The sequence below is a fragment of the Ambystoma mexicanum genome, chromosome 2q, assembly GCF_040938575.1.
Source record: "Ambystoma mexicanum isolate Mex_15411 chromosome 2q, UKY_AmexF1_1, whole genome shotgun sequence".
Taxonomy (NCBI): Eukaryota; Metazoa; Chordata; class Amphibia; order Caudata; family Ambystomatidae; genus Ambystoma; species Ambystoma mexicanum.
The window spans coordinates 128,137,047-128,151,328 of NC_090924.1; the positions used below are offsets into that span (position 1 = coordinate 128,137,047).

The 14,282-nt window shown below is 49.9% G+C and overlaps 6 non-coding genes across 6 annotated transcripts; all 6 read left to right on the top strand.

The window, feature by feature from the left end:
* The first annotated feature begins 772 nt into the window (after nucleotides 1-772).
* TRNAP-UGG (transfer RNA proline (anticodon UGG)) lies at nucleotides 773-844 on the top strand. Its single transcript has one exon. It is a non-coding gene; the product is annotated as a tRNA-Pro (tRNA).
* A 420-nt stretch (nucleotides 845-1,264) lies between these two features.
* Nucleotides 1,265-1,337, top strand: TRNAV-CAC (transfer RNA valine (anticodon CAC)). Its single transcript has one exon. It is a non-coding gene; the product is annotated as a tRNA-Val (tRNA).
* A 1,780-nt stretch (nucleotides 1,338-3,117) lies between these two features.
* TRNAV-CAC (transfer RNA valine (anticodon CAC)) lies at nucleotides 3,118-3,190 on the top strand. Its single transcript has one exon. It is a non-coding gene; the product is annotated as a tRNA-Val (tRNA).
* Nucleotides 3,191-4,505: 1,315 nt separating this feature from the next.
* TRNAP-UGG (transfer RNA proline (anticodon UGG)) lies at nucleotides 4,506-4,577 on the top strand. Its single transcript has one exon. It is a non-coding gene; the product is annotated as a tRNA-Pro (tRNA).
* Nucleotides 4,578-4,997: 420 nt separating this feature from the next.
* Nucleotides 4,998-5,072, top strand: TRNAV-CAC (transfer RNA valine (anticodon CAC)). The gene has a single exon. It is a non-coding gene; the product is annotated as a tRNA-Val (tRNA).
* Nucleotides 5,073-12,788: 7,716 nt separating this feature from the next.
* TRNAV-CAC (transfer RNA valine (anticodon CAC)) lies at nucleotides 12,789-12,863 on the top strand. Its single transcript has one exon. It is a non-coding gene; the product is annotated as a tRNA-Val (tRNA).
* Nucleotides 12,864-14,282: the final 1,419 nt, after the last annotated feature.

A 14,282-nucleotide genomic window follows, 5' to 3' on the forward strand; every position in this document is an offset into this window, starting at 1 on the left:
AGCTGGAAATTTGCATCGGCTGGACAGAGATTGCTTGGAGCAGCCAAAATATAATAACGGCCATGGCGCTCAAGTAAAGCAGAAAGCTTTTAGTATACACCTTTTGCACTCTTGTCAACGAAGCTGGGCTCTGTGAATGCTCACCCTACGCAAGAAAAGAGAACAGACTTTGCTGGTGACCTAAATATATCTCGCCTGATCGAGCACGATCGAGCTCTGAGTGAGCAGCTGTGCAATGGTCATCTTTACCAAAGGGGAGATGCTGCTTTTTCCAGTGTCACGCCCATGCTCTCAGGGCTGGAGGGAGGAGGTCTGCTTTTTGTTTTTACAGGCAAAAGGAAAGGCCCAGCCCTCAGAGCTTCTGCCAATGCAGATCCCAGCAGGTGCAAAATAAAGGCTCTCCCCCACCTTGCCAGCTGCAGATTGATCAGAAGACTGCTAGTCTAGTGTGTTGGGCCACTTTCTCTCTTCTGTGTATCGTCCCCTCTTATTACATAAACAGCATAAGAGGAATAAAGGAAGGAAGGAAGGAAGGAAGGAACAGTGTATCGCAAGCACCTTCCACCCTGATGTCAATGGGCCACCAACCTTCGGGATGAGGAGGAGACCTGTGAAGACAGTCAGAGCGTGCCGACTGGGGCATTCATTTGGCTCATACACCGACAAGGCTTTCAGCGGCAGGAACAAACTTCAGGAATAGGCATTCTTGGCCTCGAATCCTAAGGGGGGTGCAAACGCTGAGGACAATTCCGTCAAATGCTCAAAGGACCGTGGCTCGTTGGTCTAGGGGTATGATTCTCGCTTTGGGTGCGAGAGGTCCCGGGTTCAAATCCCGGACGAGCCCAATCAAGGTGGTTAACTTGAGCTCCTTTTTTTTGTTTTTTCAATGTTATTTTCATTGGACAGACTCTCTGGTTTTCTCGGTAAGCAGTAGTCGATGAACAATTCACTTCCTGAACCTCTTTGCGTGCCATGTCCTTGCGACAAGCACTTTGTGTTCTCTGTTAGCTCTCAGTAACATTCCTTGATTTGCTTGTGAGTTTTGGCCGTCCGATCTCAAAGTGGAAATATGTCCTTCCCTCTGTACGCTGCATAGGCCCTCAGCTGGCATACTTGTATATGTGCGCATGCTTGATAGGACGTATGTTTTAGGCTGGATTGTGTGAGCTTCAGGCGCAAGGCATTTGATTAGTCTTTAAGCAGGTCCACTTGCACTGCCCTTTGCACCTGTTCTCCCAGTCCCTACAAAGGTGAGTAAGCAGCTGTTTCTGTAGTGTAGTGGTTATCACGTTCGCCTCACACGCGAAAGGTCCCCGGTTCGAGACCGGGCAGAAACACTCTCTGCTGGCATTTTACACAAAATAGTTTTTTTCCCCTTTTGTCACACACAAATGTAAAGTATGAACTTATTTGCGTTCCCATGGAAATAGCATATGCTCTCAAGAGCTTGAGAAATACACTGGGAAGGCAAGCATCCTCACATGTATTCTGTATATGGGGCCAATAAAAAAATGCACGCGCTTGCATTTTGTGTATGTAATGTTGCAGAGCACAGAGAGGATTTATTTTCCCTACTGCTGGGTATTTGGGTCTCTGGGATCACAGTTGGGTCCGCTCCGTCCTCTGAAATGGTCCATATTAGTTACATAGGTTAGTGTACCAAAGAAATAATACATTTTCATATACAGCTTCTTCATTTCTGTGTTCTGAGGGATTACCAGTTGTAAGAAATGCACTTGCCGGTACAGTGATTCCCTGGCTTTCTCTGGCCCGAGAAAGCTTTTCCTCTGAAGTGGGAACAGAAGTTGGACTGCTTCTGCTGAACTTCCTGAAAGCAGAGCTGGCGGGAGGAGGGACTTTTTGAGTGCTGGGAAAATTTGAGCTGGAAATTTGCATCGGCTGGTCAGAGATTGCTTGGAGCAGCCAAAATATAATAACGGCCATGGCGCTCAAGTAAAGCAGAAAGCTTTTAGTATACACCTTTTGCACTCTTGTCAACGAAGCTGGGCTCTGTGAATGCTCACCCTACGCAAGAAAAGAGAACAGACTTTGCTGGTGACCTAAATATATCTTGCCTGATCGAGCACGATCGAGCTCTGAGTGAGCAGCTGTGCAATGGTCATCTTTACCAAAGGGGAGATGCTGCTTTTTCCAGTGTCACGCCCATGCTCTCAGGGCTGGAGGGAGGAGGGCTGCTTTTTGTTTTTACAGGCAAAAGGAAAGGCCCAGCCCTCAGAGCTTCTGCCAATGCAGATCCCAGCAGGTGCAAAATAAAGGCTCTCCCCCACCTTGCCAGCTGCAGATTGATCAGAAGACTGCTAGTCTAGTGTGTTGGGCCACTTTCTCTCTTCTGTGTATCGTCCCCTCTTATTACATAAACAGCATAAGAGGAATAAAGGAAGGAAGGAAGGAAGGAACAGTGTATCGCAAGCACCTTCCACCCTGATGTCAATGGGCCACCAACCTTCGGGATGAGGAGGAGACCTGTGAAGACAGTCAGAGCGTGCCGACTGGGGCATTCATTTGGCTCATACACCGACAAGGCTTTCAGCGGCAGGAACAAACTTCAGGAATAGGCATTCTTGGCCTCGAATCCTAAGGGGGGTGCAAACGCTGAGGACAATTCCGTCAAATGCTCAAAGGACCGTGGCTCGTTGGTCTAGGGGTATGATTCTCGCTTTGGGTGCGAGAGGTCCCAATCAAGGTGGTTAACTTGAGCTCCTATTTTTTGTTTTTTCAATGTTATTTTCATTGGACAGACTCTCTGGTTTTCTCGGTAAGCAGTAGTCGATGAACAATTCACTTCCTGAACCTCTTTGCGTGCCATGTCCTTGCGACAAGCACTTTGTGTTCTCTGTTAGCTCTCAGTAACATTCCTTGATTTGCTTGTGAGTTTTGGCCGTCCGATCTCAAAGTGGAAATATGTCCTTCCCTCTGTACGCTGCATAGGCCCTCAGCTGGCATACTTGTATATGTGCGCATGCTTGATAGGACGTATGTTTTAGGCTGGATTGTGTGAGCTTCAGGCGCAAGGCATTTGATTAGTCTTTAAGCAGGTCCACTTGCACTGCCCTTTGCACCTGTTCTCCCAGTCCCTACAAAGGTGAGCAAGCAGCTGTTTCTGTAGTGTACTGGTTATCACGTTCGCCTCACACGCGAAAGGTCCCCGGTTCGAGACCGGGCAGAAACACTCTCTGCTGGCATTTTACACAAAATAGTTTTTTTCCCCTTTTGTCACACACAAATGTAAAGTATGAACTTATTTGCGTTCCCATGGAAATAGCATATGCTCTCAAGAGCTTGAGAAATACACTGGGAAGGCAAGCATCCTCACATGTATTCTGTATATGGGGCCAATAAAAAAATGCACGCGCTTGCATTTTGTGTATGTAATGTTGCAGAGCACAGAGAGGATTTATTTTCCCTACTGCTGGGTATTTGGGTCTCTGGGATCACAGTTGGGTCCGCTCCGTCCTCTGAAATGGTCCATATTAGTTACATAGGTTAGTGTACCAAAGAAATAATACATTTTCATATACAGCTTCTTCATTTCTGTGTTCTGAGGGATTACCAGTTGTAAGAAATGCACTTGCCGGTACAGTGATTCCCTGGCTTTCTCTGGCCCGAGAAAGCTTTTCCTCTGAAGTGGGAACAGAAGTTGGACTGCTTCTGCTGAACTTCCTGAAAGCAGAGCTGGCGGGAGGAGGGACTTTTTGAGTGCTGGGAAAATTTGAGCTGGAAATTTGCATCGGCTGGACAGAGATTGCTTGGAGCAGCCAAAATATAATAACGGCCATGGCGCTCAAGTAAAGCAGAAAGCTTTTAGTATACACCTTTTGCACTCTTGTCAACGAAGCTGGGCTCTGTGAATGCTCACCCTACGCAAGAAAAGAGAACAGACTTTGCTGGTGACCTAAATATATCTCGCCTGATCGAGCACGATCGAGCTCTGAGTGAGCAGCTGTGCAATGGTCATCTTTACCAAAGGGGAGATGCTGCTTTTTCCAGTGTCACGCCCATGCTCTCAGGGCTGGAGGGAGGAGGGCTGCTTTTTGTTTTTACAGGCAAAAGGAAAGGCCCAGCCCTCAGAGCTTCTGCCAATGCAGATCCCAGCAGGTGCAAAATAAAGGCTCTCCCCCACCTTGCCAGCTGCAGATTGATCAGAAGACTGCTAGTCTAGTGTGTTGGGCCACTTTCTCTCTTCTGTGTATCGTCCCCTCTTATTACATAAACAGCATAAGAGGAATAAAGGAAGGAAGGAAGGAAGGAAGGAACAGTGTATCGCAAGCACCTTCCACCCTGATGTCAATGGGCCACCAACCTTCGGGATGAGGAGGAGACCTGTGAAGACAGTCAGAGCGTGCCGACTGGGGCATTCATTTGGCTCATACACCGACAAGGCTTTCAGCGGCAGGAACAAACTTCAGGAATAGGCATTCTTGGCCTCGAATCCTAAGGGGGGTGCAAACGCTGAGGACAATTCCGTCAAATGCTCAAAGGACCGTGGCTCGTTGATCTAGGGGTATGATTCTCGCTTTGGGTGCGAGAGGTCCCGGGTTCAAATCCCGGACGAGCCCAATCAAGGTGGTTAACTTGAGCTCCTTTTTTTTGTTTTTTCAATGTTATTTTCATTGGACAGACTCTCTGGTTTTCTCGGTAAGCAGTAGTCGATGAACAATTCACTTCCTGAACCTCTTTGCGTGCCATGTCCTTGCGACAAGCACTTTGTGTTCTCTGTTAGCTCTCAGTAACATTCCTTGATTTGCTTGTGAGTTTTGGCCGTCCGATCTCAAAGTGGAAATATGTCCTTCCCTCTGTACGCTGCATAGGCCCTCAGCTGGCATACTTGTATATGTGCGCATGCTTGATAGGACGTATGTTTTAGGCTGGATTGTGTGAGCTTCAGGCGCAAGGCATTTGATTAGTCTTTAAGCAGGTCCACTTGCACTGCCCTTTGCACCTGTTCTCCCAGTCCCTACAAAGGTGAGCAAGCAGCTGTTTCTGTAGTGTAGTGGTTATCACGTTCGCCTCACACGCGAAAGGTCCCCCCGGTTCGAGACCGGGCAGAAACACTCTCTGCTGGCATTTTACACAAAATAGTTTTTTTCCCCTTTTGTCACACACAAATGTAAAGTATGAACTTATTTGCGTTCCCATGGAAATAGCATATGCTCTCAAGAGCTTGAGAAATACACTGGGAAGGCAAGCATCCTCACATGTATTCTGTATATGGGGCCAATAAAAAAATGCACGCGCTTGCATTTTGTGTATGTCATGTTGCAGAGCACAGAGAGGATTTATTTTCCCTACTGCTGGGTATTTGGGTCTCTGGGATCACAGTTGGGTCCGCTCCGTCCTCTGAAATGGTCCATATTAGTTACATAGGTTAGTGTACCAAAGAAATAATACATTTTCATATACAGCTTCTTCATTTCTGTGTTCTGAGGGATTACCAGTTGTAAGAAATGCACTTGCCGGTACAGTGATTCCCTGGCTTTCTCTGGCCCGAGAAAGCTTTTCCTCTGAAGTGGGAACAGAAGTTGGACTGCTTCTGCTGAACTTCCTGAAAGCAGAGCTGGCGGGAGGAGGGACTTTTTGAGTGCTGGGAAAATTTGAGCTGGAAATTTGCATCGGCTGGACAGAGATTGCTTGGAGCAGCCAAAATATAATAACGGCCATGGCGCTCAAGTAAAGCAGAAAGCTTTTAGTATACACCTTTTGCACTCTCGTCAACGAAGCTGGGCTCTGTGAATGCTCACCCTACGCAAGAAAAGAGAACAGACTTTGCTGGTGACCTAAATATATCTCGCCTGATCGAGCACGATCGAGCTCTGAGTGAGCAGCTGTGCAATGGTCATTGTTATACATGGAAAAAGGACACTGCCCCTTTAAGGGCAGCCAAGGAGAAAGAGCGGGAGGGGAGACGGAAAGGGAGGGGCGAGAGAGAGGAAAAGTTAGTTAGAGTTGAGAGGTGAATAAAGTTGGTTGTTAGTGAATTCGGCTCCGTGTCATTTGTAGGCCCGAGAACGAACGTATGAACGAGGTTCAACACTGGCGACGAAGCCGATACGACCCGTCGCGTGCCGGCAGCAGTTTGGAGGGCCTGTGAGCCCAGCAGTGCGAGGAGGGCCTGTGAGCCCAGCAGCGTTCAGGGAGGGCCCGTGTGCCCAGCAGTTAAGGAGGGCTCGTGAGCCCAGCAGACCAGGTGGGCCCGTGTGCCCTGCAGCATCAGGACCAGAGAGCCCGGCAGTGGTGGCCAGCAGCAGACCAACCGACCAGAAGATCGGAGAGGACCGTGCGCCCAAGACTGGAGAGCCCGGTGGCAAGGAACCCGACAGCGGAGGACTGCCAGCTAACCAGCCGACCAAGCAATTGAAGGGCCCGTGCGCCCGAGACTGAAGCGCCCAGCCGACCGGAAGATCGAGAGGCCCGTGCGCCCCAACTGCAGAGCCCAGCAGCGAAGAGCCCAGCAGCGGAGGCCCACCGGCAGCTGGCCCAGCCGACCAGGTGATCGAGGGGCCCGTGCGCCCGAGACTGAAGTGCCCAGCCGACTGGAAGATCGAGAGGCCCGTGCGCCCCAACTGCAGAGCCCAGCAGCGAAGAGCCCAGCAGCGGAAGCCCGCCGACAGCGGCTAGCCGACCAGGACCGCAGAGCCCAGCAGAAGACGTCCCGCGCACCTCGACAAGAAGAGGACCGCGAACGCCAACAACGAGCGGAGCCCGCGGACCAGAAGAGGCCCACACGTCACGGAAGAGGAGACCCGCAGGCTCGCGGCATCCACCCTCAAGTAAGGAGTCGGAAAAGGGTAGCGGAAAGGGAACCCCGAGTCTCCCACCCACGTGACACATCTGTAGAGACACCCGAAGGTGACACCTGAAAGGGGAAACCCCGTGTCTCCCACCTATGTGACATTGGTAAAAACACCAAAAATTCTGCAAAGGTAACATTTGCAAAGGGGAACCCCGAGTCTCCCACCTATGTGACATTGGTAAAATCACCAAAAATTCTGCAAGAACCCGAAGGTGACATTGCCAGGACGCCACTCTGCACACAAACAGCAGAGGGTGAACAACGTGCCCCAGTGAGCGAATATACACAGCAGCAGTTCAAGAGAACCACGGTGCAAAAGCCGATCAGAGCACCCAGAGCATCCGCGACGCAGCACCCCACGCTACACACCAAGATACCGCCATGTCATCTGCAGACGCGGCAGACCCTAATGCACCACCACCACCACCGGGAGCCCCCTCCTCTCATGCAAGCCTAATGAGGAGACCTGCCCCGTTCACGCTAAACCCACACCATGACCAGGGACAGAGATGGGAAGAATGGATGGAGGAATTTGACGACTTCGTGGGTGCCATTGGCACACAAGAACCTCCCAACATACTGAGCATATTTGCAAATGTCGCAGGGAGAGAAATCAAAAATATTATACGCACGATCCCTCCACAAGACCGCACCACATATGCAAGACTCCTGCAAGCCATTAACGAAAAACTAGTCATCTCACCGAACCGGGACTATGAAAGGTACACTTTCAACCAATGCGGCCAGCTACCTCACGAATCGATAGGGGAGTTCGTAATACGCCTTCAGAGGAAAATATCAAAATGTGACTTTGCTAACTTTAATGACGAAGAAGCCATTAGATTACGCATCATAGAAGGGTGTGTATCCTCGATGTTCCGGAAGCACCTCCTCAAGAAACCCCTATCCCTAAAAGAGGTACTAGACCTAGCCAGGGTATACGAAAGAGTGGACATTCAAGCAGCAGCCATTGAGAACCCCAAAAAGGGAGAAACCATAGCCGCAATTCATCCCTACGCCCGCCAGCCAAACACCCAACCAAGGACCAACCAGAGGTACCCGACACAACGAGCACAGGGTGACCGCCAATGCTATCGCTGCGGATTCGAATATCCACACAGAGGACCGTGCCCCGCCATTGGGCAACGATGCATGAGGTGCGGAATGGAGAACCACTTCCAAGTGATGTGCAAAGAACTACTACCGGAAGGAGGATCAGCACGCCCACGATCTACCCCTCGCACGATGGACGCACATAAAGAACAGCATCACCATGTGGACAGGAACGCACCTCTCGCGCCATCATATCAACGCCCAAACACAGTGAGAGCCTTGGAAGGACTTCAGATTGAACCAGACAGGAAAGACCACGAATTATACGATGCCTATCAGGATGACTTCATGCGGGAACTGGAACGCGAAGACACCCGCAGAGCGGAAGCACCAGACAACCGGGAACGTGACAGGGAGCCATACCCTTACCCCCCACCACACCATCCACCAAGTGGAAACGAACAGCCTCAATACCTGCAGGACGGCTACGACCGAGAGTATGTATGCCTTCTCAGCGTGGAGGAGGAGGACACCGCGGCTCCCAGAGTAACAATTCAGATGGGAAGAACCCAAAACAGATTTATTGTTGATACAGGAGCGACGGTCAACGTCATGAATGAAGACATCTATCGTGAAATAGCCTCAACATACCCCATCCAGGAGTCTAGGACACACATCTTCCAATGGGGAGCGACCCAACCCATGACATCAAAAGGGAAATTTCAATGCGACCTACGACACAGAGGCATCACAGTAACCGCCACGATACATGTGATAAGAAGCCCAGCTATTGGCCGCTGCCTTCTCAGTTACAGGACAGCTAACGCACTTGCCCTGATTGACCTACACTATGACCAGTCAGAGGTCATTGAAGGACTACCACTACCATGTGAATCCGTCAGGGCAATCATAGACAGACCATTGGCAAAAAGAGAACTCAAGAACAACTTCCCCAAACTATTCGAAGGGGTAGGGATGCTAAAAGGGCCATGCATCAAACTACACATAGACAAAAACGTCAGGCCAGTTCCACAACACCCACGGAAAGTAGGTTTCCACCTCCAGGAACAAGTGTCGAAGGAAATACAACTTCTCCTCCAGAACGACATCATAGAGAAAGCGGAAGGGCCAACACCCTGGGTGTCGCCGATAGTAATTGTCCCCAAGGACAATGGTCGCCTTCGCATATGCGTAGACATGCGCATCCCGAATACTGCCATCCAGAGAGAAAGGCACCCAGGACCAGGATTGGAGGACATGCTAATCAGGTTAAACCAGGCGAGGTTTTTCTCAAAACTTGACCTCAACCAGGGCTACCATCAACTCGTCCTGGATCCAGAATCACGGCCCATAACCACATTTGCAACGCATGACGGCCTGTTCCGATACAAAAGGTTAAACTTCGGCATCTCATCCGCCGCAGAAATATTCCAAGAGACCATTAGGCGTCTCATAGCATCAGAGACAAATGCATTAAATTACAGTGATGACATCCTCATATTTGGGAAAGATCAAGACCAGCATGATAAGGCTCTCAGGAACATCTGCTCCATTCTACAAGATGCAGGGCTAACACTAAATGAGTGCAAGTGCGTCATTAACAGAACAAGTCTCAAGTTCTTCGGACACACATTCTCCAACAACGGCATATCGGCAGACCCAGACAAAATAAAGGCCATCACTGATCTTCGAGCACCGACGAACACAGCAGAGTTACGCTCGCTATTGGGAATGGCGGGATATTGTGCGCGATACCTTCCAAACTACGCCACAACGACTGACCCGCTCCGCAACCTCCTGAAGAAGAACCAACCATTCACATGGGACGCACCCTGCCAGGAGGCATTCACAGCGATAAAAGAGGGACTCACCAACAACAAACAACTGGCATATTTCGATCCCAACTGGCACACAATCATCACAGTTGATGCGAGCCCGGTGGGGCTGGGAGCCATCCTAGCACAAACTGACTCCGCAGACAACAGCCACCACGCAATAGTCGCCTACGCCAGCCGAGCCCTGTCACACACGGAAAAGGCCTACTCTCAAGCAGAGAGAGAAAGCCTGGCCGCGGTATGGGCGTGCGAAAAATACCACCACTTCATCATTGGCCGGAAATTTACCCTAGTGACAGACCACCAAGCCCTCCTATCCATCTTTGGGAACCCCAGGACGAAGATGCCACCCCGCATAGAGCGATGGGGGATAAGACTACAGGAATACGATTACACCATCATCCATAAACCAGGAGGAGACGCAAACCCAGCGGACTACTTGTCCAGACATCCTCTGCCCGACAAAGATGACACTTTGGCACATGAAGCCACTGAATATGTCTTGTACCTATCGTCAAATGCCATGCCGCCCACCATCTCGACCACGACGTTCGAAGAAAGGAGCAAAGCCGACCCAACGATCAGGGCCGCTATCACCCTCACCCGCTCCAACAAATGGAGGGAACGCCACTCAAATAGAACTGAAGAAGGAGACGTGGACCAGAAAGAATTAGACCGGCTAGCCAAAGTAAAAGATGAACTTATAGCAACAGACCAAGGGCTACTACTACGAGGAAAGAGGCTAGTAGCACCAAGAGACCTAAGGAAGACACTAGCAATGCTGGCGCACGAAGGGCACAGGGGAATGGACAACACCAAAAGGTTCCTCAGGAACTATGTCTGGTTCCCATACATGGACATGATAGTGGAGGACATGCTCAGACACTGCAGACCCTGCCAACTGGCAGCCCAAGGACAAAACCCAAACCCCCTCCAACTCACCACGCTGCCAACGAGACCCTGGCAAAAGGTCGCAATGGACTTTTATGGACCCGTAGAAGAGGGAGGGTACCTATTAGTAATAATAGACGAGTACTCGAGATTCCCATTTGTGAAACAAACACCCTCGACATCCTTCGCTGAGAATGCGCCCATAGTGGACGAACTCTTCAGCGAATGGGGCATCCCCAACATCGTGAAGACCGACAACGGGTCCCCTTTCCAGGGACGGGAATTCGCAAACTTCGCAAAACACCTAGGCTTCTCCCATCAAAAGATCACACCACTCTGGCCCCAAGCCAATGGGATGGTTGAACGGTTTATGGCCACGATCAAATTGACCCGACAAAAGGCAGTAGCGGAACAGACACCCCATCCGAAAGCCATCTGTAGCATGCTCCGAAGCTATCGGAACACTCAACATGACGCAACTGCAAAGCCACCCGCTGAACTCATGGTGAGATACCAACCCAGGACACGTATCCCACGATGGGAGGACTATACACCGGAAGAAGACCTAGCCATCAGGGAACGTGACGCTGAGAAACGAAGGAAAGCCAAGCACTGGGCTGACACAAGAAGGAGAGCAAAGGAACAACAGCTGGAAGTTGGACAAACAGTACTGGTCCGACAAACACAGCGCAAGAAAACGGACACTCGATACCATCCAGAGCCAAGAATCATCACAGCTATCAAAGGGCCCATGGTCACGGCAACCGGAGAACTAGGGGACATTACCCGTAACTCCTCATTCTTCAAGAAGCTGTATCTGGAAGAACCTGAACCACCAGAGATATCCGACGAGAGCCTCAATGAGGAAGAGGAAACGGAACCCCCAATAGAGTCAAGCGGCGAGAGCAGAGAATCACCAGGGAGACCCCCAAGGACGATAAAGAAACCAATGCGGCTCATCGAACAGATGTAGCCGGACTGCTATGATAAGCACGGGGGAGGTGTTATACATGGAAAAAGGACACTGCCCCTTTAAGGGCAGCCAAGGAGAAAGAGCGGGAGGGGAGACGGAAAGGGAGGGGCGAGAGAGAGGAAAAGTTAGTTAGAGTTGAGAGGTGAATAAAGTTGGTTGTTAGTGAATTCGGCTCCGTGTCATTTGTAGGCCCGAGAACGAACGTATGAACGAGGTTCAACAGTCATCTTTACCAAAGGGGAGATGCTGCTTTTTCCAGTGTCACGCCCATGCTCTCAGGGCTGGAGGGAGGAGGGCTGCTTTTTGTTTTTACAGGCAAAAGGAAAGGCCCAGCCCTCAGAGCTTCTGCCAATGCAGATCCCAGCAGGTGCAAAATAAAGGCTCTCCCCCACCTTGCCAGCTGCAGATTGATCAGAAGACTGCTAGTCTAGTGTGTTGGGCCACTTTCTCTCTTCTGTGTATCGTCCCCTCTTATTACATAAACAGCATAAGAGGAATAAAGGAAGGAAGGAAGGAAGGAAGGAACAGTGTATCGCAAGCACCTTCCACCCTGATGTCAATGGGCCACCAACCTTCGGGATGAGGAGGAGACCTGTGAAGACAGTCAGAGCGTGCCGACTGGGGCATTCATTTGGCTCATACACCGACAAGGCTTTCAGCGGCAGGAACAAACTTCAGGAATAGGCATTCTTGGCCTCGAATCCTAAGGGGGGTGCAAACGCTGAGGACAATTCCGTCAAATGCTCAAAGGACCGTGGCTCGTTGGTCTAGGGGTATGATTCTCGCTTTGGGTGCGAGAGGTCCCAATCAAGGTGGTTAACTTGAGCTCCTATTTTTTGTTTTTTCAATGTTATTTTCATTGGACAGACTCTCTGGTTTTCTCGGTAAGCAGTAGTCGATGAACAATTCACTTCCTGAACCTCTTTGCGTGCCATGTCCTTGCGACAAGCACTTTGTGTTCTCTGTTAGCTCTCAGTAACATTCCTTGATTTGCTTGTGAGTTTTGGCCGTCCGATCTCAAAGTGGAAATATGTCCTTCCCTCTGTACGCTGCATAGGCCCTCAGCTGGCATACTTGTATATGTGCGCATGCTTGATAGGACGTATGTTTTAGGCTGGATTGTGTGAGCTTCAGGCGCAAGGCATTTGATTAGTCTTTAAGCAGGTCCACTTGCACTGCCCTTTGCACCTGTTCTCCCAGTCCCTACAAAGGTGAGCAAGCAGCTGTTTCTGTAGTGTAGTGGTTATCACGTTCGCCTCACACGCGAAAGGTCCCCCCGGTTCGAGACCGGGCAGAAACACTCTCTGCTGGCATTTTACACAAAATAGTTTTTTTCCCCTTTTGTCACACACAAATGTAAAGTATGAACTTATTTGCGTTCCCATGGAAATAGCATATGCTCTCAAGAGCTTGAGAAATACACTGGGAAGGCAAGCATCCTCACATGTATTCTGTATATGGGGCCAATAAAAAAATGCACGCGCTTGCATTTTGTGTATGTCATGTTGCAGAGCACAGAGAGGATTTATTTTCCCTACTGCTGGGTATTTGGGTCTCTGGGATCACAGTTGGGTCCGCTCCGTCCTCTGAAATGGTCCATATTAGTTACATAGGTTAGTGTACCAAAGAAATAATACATTTTCATATACAGCTTCTTCATTTCTGTGTTCTGAGGGATTACCAGTTGTAAGAAATGCACTTGCCGGTACAGTGATTCCCTGGCTTTCTCTGGCCCGAGAAAGCTTTTCCTCTGAAGTGGGAACAGAAGTTGGACTGCTTCTGCTGAACTTCCTGAAAGCAGAGCTGGCGGGAGGAGGGACTTTTTGAGTGCTGGGAAAATTTGAGCTGGAAATTTGCATCGGCTGGACAGAGATTGCTTGGAGCAGCCAAAATATAATAACGGCCATGGCGCTCAAGTAAAGCAGAAAGCTTTTAGTATACACCTTTTGCACTCTCGTCAACGAAGCTGGGCTCTGTGAATGCTCACCCTACGCAAGAAAAGAGAACAGACTTTGCTGGTGACCTAAATATATCTCGCCTGATCGAGCACGATCGAGCTCTGAGTGAGCAGCTGTGCAATGGTCATCTTTACCAAAGGGGAGATGCTGCTTTTTCCAGTGTCACGCCCATGCTCTCAGGGCTGGAGGGAGGAGGGCTGCTTTTTGTTTTTACAGGCAAAAGGAAAGGCCCAGCCCTCAGAGCTTCTGCCAATGCAGATCCCAGCAGGTGCAAAATAAAGGCTCTCCCCCACCTTGCCAGCTGCAGATTGATCAGAAGACTGCTAGTCTAGTGTGTTGGGCCACTTTCTCTCTTCTGTGTATCGTCCCCTCTTATTACATAAACAGCATAAGAGGAATAAAGGAAGGAAGGAAGGAAGGAAGGAACAGTGTATCGCAAGCACCTTCCACCCTGATGTCAATGGGCCACCAACCTTCGGGATGAGGAGGAGACCTGTGAAGACAGTCAGAGCGTGCCGACTGGGGCATTCATTTGGCTCATACACCGACAAGGCTTTCAGCGGCAGGAACAAACTTCGGGAATAGGCATTCTTGGCCTCGAATCCTAAGGGGGGTGCAAACGCTGAGGACAATTCCGTCAAATGCTCAAAGGACCGTGGCTCGTTGGTCTAGGGGTATGATTCTCGCTTTGGGTGCGAGAGGTCCCAATCAAGGTGGTTAACTTGAGCTCCTATTTTTTGTTTTTTCAATGTTATTTTCAT